The sequence below is a fragment of the Staurois parvus genome, unplaced genomic scaffold, assembly GCF_062004578.1.
Source record: "Staurois parvus isolate SC_StPar_1 unplaced genomic scaffold, SC_StPar_1.0 ptg001642l, whole genome shotgun sequence".
Lineage (NCBI taxonomy): Eukaryota > Metazoa > Chordata > Amphibia > Anura > Ranidae > Staurois > Staurois parvus.
This window is the reverse complement of record NW_028319438.1, coordinates 1107661-1116314: the sequence shown is the minus strand read 5'-3', so window position 1 is coordinate 1116314 and position 8654 is coordinate 1107661. Positions and strand designations below refer to the sequence as shown.

The 8654-nt window shown below is 41.2% G+C and overlaps 1 non-coding gene across 1 annotated transcript; it reads right to left on the bottom strand.

Annotated features, from left to right (window-relative positions):
* Positions 1 to 6786: 6786 nt before the first annotated feature.
* Positions 6787 to 6860, bottom strand: TRNAI-AAU (transfer RNA isoleucine (anticodon AAU)). The gene has a single exon. It is a non-coding gene; the product is annotated as a tRNA-Ile (tRNA).
* Positions 6861 to 8654: the final 1794 nt, after the last annotated feature.

Genomic DNA, 8654 nt, shown 5'->3' with positions numbered 1-8654 from the left:
TTCACTTTACATTGCACCAAAGCTCAACAATCTGAACCAAACTGTTTGAAATAACAGTGCAGAGTTCACCTTCCCTTTTAGGTTCAGTATTTACATAAAAGGAACCTAGAAGAGCATAAATGTAAATGATCCCTCAGGACTCAATGTTAAACATATAAAACATTTGTATTCACCTGAAGCAAAGCCTTGTATAAGAAGAAATATAAGATATGATCCAGGCTTGCTGAGATTCCTAATATATTTTCAACCAAAGGACTGTGTCATGCAGTGTGCATAACTGCAGGTTCTAAAGAGTGTTGTCACCCTACTAATACAATGTGGCCATATAGGAGAGCAGGTGCTGGGAACCACAATATACAGTACGGTATATAGTTTTTTTCCAGGAAAAGTACTGTAGTTCTTGTTTTGTTTTATTTTTTTCACTTATGGCTTAACCTGGCTGGAGGCGCTGTTTCCTGCTTATTGGCCTTTAGAGATTGGAAGACTGGCTACCCAAGATCCTATGGTAGGAACATGCTGTCCATAATCAATTTGCATCACGGTCACAGTTAGGCAGCTTGCAATGAGCTGTTGTAGATGGACAGATATGTCTCAGCTTGTTCTAAAGAATTCCATCTGTCATCAGCTTGTTCTGTTAGAGATAAACATACTCAGAAGTTTGTTTTGAAGATCTGCTCATGAGAAACTAAAATTACTGCTGACGCCAACATGCATTATACTGTTTACCGTCTTGGAAAGGGTCTGCCTGCAGTCCCTGGCCACCTCCCTGAAGTCTCTGACCGTTTTCTGTATATGGAATATTATCTGTAGCCAGGTGGTTTTTTTCAGTAGGAACATGGGGGAGCGCAGTTCCGGCACCTTTAGTACTGAATGCATGTAATGGCAATGGGTGCTGAGGTATGCTGGAAGATCTGTTGTTGCTGGGAGAAAGTCAGTTTTTGCTGGGAGGGATCTGCTGTTAAGGGAGGGGTCTACTGTTGTTGGCTACTGGAGGGTCTATCGATGCTGGTTCCTAGGAGATCCGTTGTTGCTGATGGGAGTCTATGGGAGTCTATTGTTGTTGGGGTGGATCTATTTTTGCTGGGGGTTATTTTATTGCATTGAGGGACTATTGTTACTGGGGAGATCTATTGTTGAAAGGGGGTATACTGTTGTTGGCTAAAGGGGATCTATTATCATTACCAAATTACTTAGCACCACAAAATGATACTTGGTCCTGTATTCTCTAAAAGGGGCAGTTCTGGAAAGTGGGTTTGGGGGGTGTGGAACTAAGGGATGGTGCTTGGAGGGGGGTAGGGGGCAGAGACAAGGGGTGACTCAGAAGGGATAGTTCCTGAACCTTTTCCCTGAGAAATAAAAAGCCCTGTCTGTAGCACTTTAGTAGGGATGAGCTGAGACTTGGCTGATGTTATTGACCTAATATGGTCAATTTTATTGATCTAATATTGCCATGTGGCCATATTAAGTTAATGATGTCACGAGTATCAATTTCCCTTTACATATGTGCAGCTGCAGGAATGGCTTGTGCCACAACTGATTGTGTTGGCAGTAACAGCTTCCTTTCAGTTTTGGGTGATTCTGGGTTCAGACCAAATCCACGCTCATCCCTAAACATTTGTAACATCAGAGGAGTTACAGATGAGGTACCCTATATCTAATAAGTTGACCAACACTATTGTATGATTTACGTTACATTTATGGAGTAGGGATGGCACCTACCAGGGCCGACTGACAACTCATGGGGCCCCCGGGTAATAGGGGATCATGAGGATCCTGTGTCCTTGCCCAAACTCAAAAAGGCCTATGAAAAACATACCAGGGGCATCTCATGGGGGCCCCTACTGACTCCGGACCCTCTGGCAGTGCCCGAGTTTCCAAATGGTCAGCCCGCCCCTGGCACCTACTATAACATATTTGGAGATTAAGTCACTCTCCTAAAAAATATCCGGAGAGAAGTGATGTTCCTCCGTAAAATCAAAAGTACCCAGAGAGTAGTGATGTCTGTCCACAACATGTTCTGAATCTCCACTCAGCAATGATAAGGTAGCCAGCCTTTTCTTTGCTCTCAATGATTCCTAAGCCCAAGATGCATATCCTGGCTTACAACAACAATAACTGGCATTAGGGGGATCCTGGGGTTGGTGGTCAATGGGCATACTGAAGCATGAAAGTGAGCTAATTAGGGCCTAAACAGCAGTCAGCAGGCTAGTGTAGCCTAACCTGACCTGATCCTGACCTGTAGATCATCTCTACTACCCCAAACCAGCAGGTTCAACTCAGTATAATTAGCTCACTTTCATGCTTCAGTATGCCCATTGACCACCAACCCCAGGAGCCCCCTAATGCCAGTTATTGTTGTTAAGTGGATACCCGCATGGCTGGGAAGATGCCCCAAACACTGTCAGTTGCCTTTAACTGTAAATGGAGTCTTTACAATCATGTAGGTATCACACCACAACTGTGAAAAATTATATTTTGAACCCACAGTGCCTTTCCCAGAAGAGCAGTTGTGGGTTCAGCACGTAAAGCAAAGGAAATTCCATGAACTCCCATTCCTCCGTCTCCTCCTGTAATAAAGGAACCTGGAAGGACCATAAAGTTCTGATGCTATAATCACTTGAGCTCCGGAAGATTTTACCCCCTTCATGACCAGGCCATTGTTTTGCTATTCAGCACTGCGCTATTTTAAATGGTAATTGCGTGGTCATGCAATGCTGTACACAAATTAAATTTATATAATTTTTTTCCATATTACTTTCTTTTGGTGGTATTTGGTTATCACTGGGTTTTTTATTTATAAAAATATTAGAAAAAAAAATATGTTTTATATTCTGCTATAAAACATATCTATTAAAAATTAAAACAAAATCGAATTTCTTCTTAAATTTAGGCCAAAATGTATCCTACTACAAGTCTTTGGTAAATAAAATCCCAAACCAAATAGAGACTACAAACGATAAAATATATACTGGGATTTTTATTTATTTATTTTATTTATTTTATACTACTAATGGCGATCAACGACTTATGGTGGGACTGTGAAAGTGCAACTGTGATAGTGTGGCAGGCAATCTGGCACTAACAGACCCTGAGTGGGAAACTGACTGACACTGACATCACCAGTGACACTAATACAGTGATAATATTATACACTGTCACTGTACTAATGACACTGGCTGGGAAGGGGTTACCATCTTGGAGTGATCAAGGGGTTAAGTGTGTGCCTTACAAGTGTTAATGTGTATAATATCTGCTGCTTTTTACTAAAAATCTGTTTGGTTTTTCTCCTTGAGAAGAAACAAAGTGATTGTTCCCTCTGTACAGAGCCCTCTGTTTGTCAACACAGGGCTCTGAGCTGTGACTGGGCACAGCTTATGAGCAGGTCTGGGACCATTGGCCAGGACCTGCTGACAATATCCCGCTGTGCCTGTAGGAGCTGCCCATCTGCAGTACATTGTGGTCCGGTGGTCCTAAAGTGGATAATAAAGTGGAACAGTCTTAGGGGCAGAGGGAGTGACCTTGTTAATACACAGTGATGTTCTGACACATCCTGTGCTGCTTGAGGACCACCCACTAGACCACAAGAGAAGCCCCTAATGCCAATTGTTGATGGGGATGGATGCCTGCATGTCAGTCACCTTTACCGGTAAAAGGGGTCTGTACAATCATATAGGTACTACACCATAGCTGCTAATTTTGGACCCATAGCCTGGTCCAGAAGAGCAGTTGTGGGTTCAGCATGTAGAGCAGAGGAGATTCCATGAACTCCTGTTCCTCAGACTCCTCCTGTAGTATGGGAAACATGGAATGTCCATAGACTTCTGATGCTGTAATAAAGCAGAGCATAGGGGTGGAGAGGGCACCTTGTTGTTGCACAGTGATGTTCTCCACCTTGGAAGCCATAAGGGTTCTTTACACAACTTGTGTTCACTACTACAAAGGCGAAAAACCAAAAATACAAAAGGCTTAGTGGTGAGCTCTTCCACTTGGCAGCACTAGGGTCCTTGGTTTGAATCCCAACCACCCCCAACCACTGTATGGATTTTGCACGTTCATGTTGTATGGGTTTTCTCCCACACTCCAAAGACTTGCTTGTAGGTTTACTGACCCTAGAAGGAATATGCATGTGAGGAAGGGACCTAATGCCGGCCATACACAGCTAGATCAGATAAATCTAACAGATTCCTCCATCCATGCTAACAGTGTGGACGGATTAAGCCCTTCTGCTGGGCTACTATATTCTGACAGCTGCTTTTTGTCCAACAATTTTTTGCCTGGTTCCTTCCATTTTCATAGCAATGTTGGGTGGGAAGAGGGCTACCCATGAAGTGATTTGGGAGTTTCCACGTAAAACAGAAGAGTCTATTTTTTTCTGGTCCTGTGGGAACCAAATGTGTTGTTACTTGTATGAGACAACAGTGGACTTTGTGTAACCTTGTCTGTAAATCCCTTTGTATATAGGTGGGGTCAGTATGCTGCAAAGTACACGTCCATCTTTCCATGAGTTCAGGGGAAAACATTTCATGATGTGATGAGTTTATAAAATCATTTATAAAGGGGTTTCATTATACAGTCATAGTGACGTTTAAAGAGACCCTGTCACCAATGAACTTAAAAACTACAGGTAAAAGCACAGAAAAAAATGAAGTATTTTAAATGCTTACTTGCAGTATTTTTCTTTCCATTGTAATTTTTTTTTCATTACCTCGTGTCTTTGAGCTTGTTAGCAAATCTGACTATTTCAGGAAGAGTCAATTCAATAGCACAGTCCCCTCCCCTCTTTGCAGATCATAGCCCTCCCCAGGGACGGACTGACCATTTGGAAACTCGGGCACTGCCTGAGGGCCCGGGGTCAGTAGGGGGCCCCATGAGATGCCCCTGGTACCTTTTTCATAGGTTTTTTTGAGTTTGGGCAAGGACACAGGGGCCCCATGATCCCCTATTGCCCGGGGGCCCCATGAGTTGTCAGTCCGCCCCTGGCCCTCCCCCTTTATGGGAGTGAATTACTATCTGTGTAGACCCAGCTCTTCACCCCCTCCCCTTTTATGTATCTTCTGAGTGAAGCAATTTACAATAGAAACAGGTTCTCTAAATTATGCCCTGCCGACTAGAAATGTGCATGACGGAAAAATTAGTTTTGTTTTGAATTAATTTGTCAAGTTAATAATTTTGTTTTTGTCATATTCGTTATGTTAGAATGATACATTTTTCAGAATTTGTTTTGTATATTCAGATTAGTTTTGTATATTCATTATTTTCGAATCAAATTCAAATTAAAAATAAATTTGAATACTAATTCCAAAACGATTTTGAATTTGAAATGGAAACATATTCCATTATACAATAAATACAGTAAGATATAAAAGTGAAAAAAGAGAATGATTCCTACTTAGGCTGCTTTGTAGAATAGAATAGAATAGAATAAAATAGAATAGAACAGAACAGAATATAAAAGAATAGAATTGAAAATATTCTATTCTATTTTATTATTTTATCTTATTTTCTATTCTGTTCTTTTTAAAATGAATTTGAGTTCAAGTGGAAATACATTGCAATAAATACAGTAAGATATAAAAGTGAAAAAAGAGGATGATTTAGGCTGCTTTGTAGAATAGAATAGAAAGGAATATACTATAATAAAATAGAACAGAATAGAATATAAAAGAATAGAATAGAATTGAAAATATTCTATTTTATTATTTTATTTTATATTCTATTCTGCTCTTTTTTTAAAAATGTATTTGAATTCAAATGGAAATACATTGCAATAAATACAGTAAGGAATAAAAGTGAAAAAAGAGGATGATTTAGGCTGCTTTGTAGAATAGAATAGAAAGGAATATAATATAATAAAATAGAACAGAATAGAATATAAGAGAATAGAATTGAATTGAACATATTCTATTTTATTATTTTATTTTATATTCTATTCTGCTCTTTTTTAAAAATGTATTTGAATTCAAATGGAAATACATTGCAATAAATACAGTAAGGAATAAAAGTGAAATAAGTTGATTTTAGCATTTTCAGAAGCAAGTCAGCACGGAGCCTATGGGTTTCTTTCTATTTAGATTATTGAAAACCATAAGGACTTGGCCTGAGGTTATTTGTGCTTGTTGATGCCAGTAAAATACTAGATCTTGTTTTCATGAGGTCAGAAAGGAGGGTGTGGGTGGCTGACCACAGATAGGGCAATATGAACACATTGATTGGTGTTTTGTAGCCTAAAAACAGCATTTATGGCGCTCGCATGTGAGAGCCCTTATAACAAACAGATATTTTTTCACCTCTGCAGTGTGTGGAGACAATTAAATTCTAGAGCGTAAAAAGTGCAAAAGCACAAACACACAATGATTGTGAATGTGTATGATTTTTGTAGGGCATTAGGGAGGGTTAGTAGACATAGTAAATGTGTCTGCACTCTAGTAAAGGGCCATGTGTTATTCAGACATTCATATTTCATATTTTATATTTATATTTTATATTAATATAATATTAATATTTTAATATTTTATATTTTCATATATTACACCTCCTAGATTGTAAGCTCGAAAGAGCAGGGCCCTTGATCGCCTCATGTTTTGCATTGTATTGGTATTGTTCTGTCACATGTTCTGTCTCCCTTTTGTAATGTACAGCGCTGAGCGAACTATTGGCGCTTTATAAATACTGTATAATAATAATAATAATAATATTTCAGTCGTCTTTTTTGTATTCCAGGCACTGGTCATGTAAACTGTGGCAAGGATGTGTATAAGAGCTGTTGCATTAAAAAGGAAAAACTTGCGGCCTGTACAGGGATCGAAGCCACAACCTTGGCGTTATTAGCACCACGCTCTAACCAACTGAGCTAACCGGCCATGTGGCCAAGTGCAAAAAAAACCCAAAACAAAAAAAAACTTTTTTTCTGTGATGAAAGAGCACAGGTGACATTTCTCACACCATAAGAAGCATTGGGGTTCAGTTCAATTCATTGGCAAACTCATGCAGGCTTCACCTCCGCAACATCTCCAAAATACGTTCATTCCTACCCCCAGACACTACTAAACAACTCGTTCACTCCCTTATTATATCACGTCTGGACTACTGCAACTCCCTTCTCACCGGCCTACCTCATCACAGACTATCCCCGCTTCAGTCTATCCTGAACTCCGCGGCCAGACTCATCCACCTCACCAACCGCTCCACATCTGCCACCCCCCTCTGCCTATCCCTCCACTGGCTCCCAATTGCCCAACACATTAAATTCAAACTACTAACACAGACATACAAAGCCATTCACAACGCTGCCCCAAACTACCTCACCGACCTGATACCCAAATACCACCCTACCCGTACTCTTCGCTCCTCACAAGACCTCCTACTTTCTAGCTCCCTGGTCTCCACCTCCCATGCCCAACTGCAGGACTTCTCCAGGATTTCCCCCATCCTCTGGAACTCACTAGCCCAATCCATCAGACTGTCACCTACCCTCCTCACTAGAGATGAGCGAATCGAAGTATCCGAAGTGGAATTCGAGTCGAATTTCGGAAAAATTTCGATTCGTGCCGAATCCGAAAAACAGCCTAATTCGGACGCGCGAATCGAAATTTTTCCGAAAATGGCGGCTGACATGTGCGGCGACGGAGCGGGGATGTCGGGGAAGGCGCGCAGACAAGGCGCGCTGCCCCATAATGCATTCCTCAACGACATGTGATCGCATCAGCCAATCAGCAGCCAGCCAGCCAGCACTGTGTAATGGTCGAGGTATATATAGCGGCCATTTTGGAAATCTTCATTTGCCTGCAGTCATTGAACAGAGGCAGACCGCTCTGTACTAGGGACAGGGACAGAGTTAGGGCCACAGAAACGAGAATTGGGGACAGAGAGAAGTTACTTAGGGACAGAGAACCATTACTCAGGGACACAGACTTGTTAATGAGGGCCACAGAATCGTTATTTAGGGACAAAGAAACGCTAGTTAGGGCCACAGAATTCATACTCAGGGACAGACAGAATTGTTACTCAGTGCCAGAGAATTGTTACTTAGGGCCACAGAAACGTTATTAGGGCCACAGAATTTTTACTCAGGGACAGACAGAATTGTTACTGAGTGCCAGAGAATTGTTACTCAGGGACAGACAGAATTGTTACTGAGTGCCAGAGAATTCTTACTCAGGGCCACAGAATTCATTCTCAGGGACAGACAGAATTGTTACTCAGGGACAGACAGAATTGTTACTGAGTGCCAGAGAATTGTTACTCAGGGACAGACAGAATTGTTACTGAGTGCCAGAGAATTGTTACTCAGGGACAGACAGAATTGTTACTGAGTGCCAGAGAATTGTTACTCTCACAGACACAAAATTGTTACTTGCACAGACACAGAATTGTTACTTGCACAGACACACAATTGTTACTCAGGGCCACAGAATTCATACTCAGGGACAGACAGAATTGTTACTGAGTGCCAGAGAATTCTTACTCAGGGCCACAGAATTCATACTCAGGGACAGACAGAATTGTTACTCAGGGACAGACAGAATTGTTACTGAGTGCCAGAGAATTGTTACTCAGGGACAGACAGAATTGTTACTGAGTGCCAGAGAATTCTTACTCAGGGACAGACAGAATTGTTACTGAGTGCCAGAGAATTGTTACTCTCACAGACACAA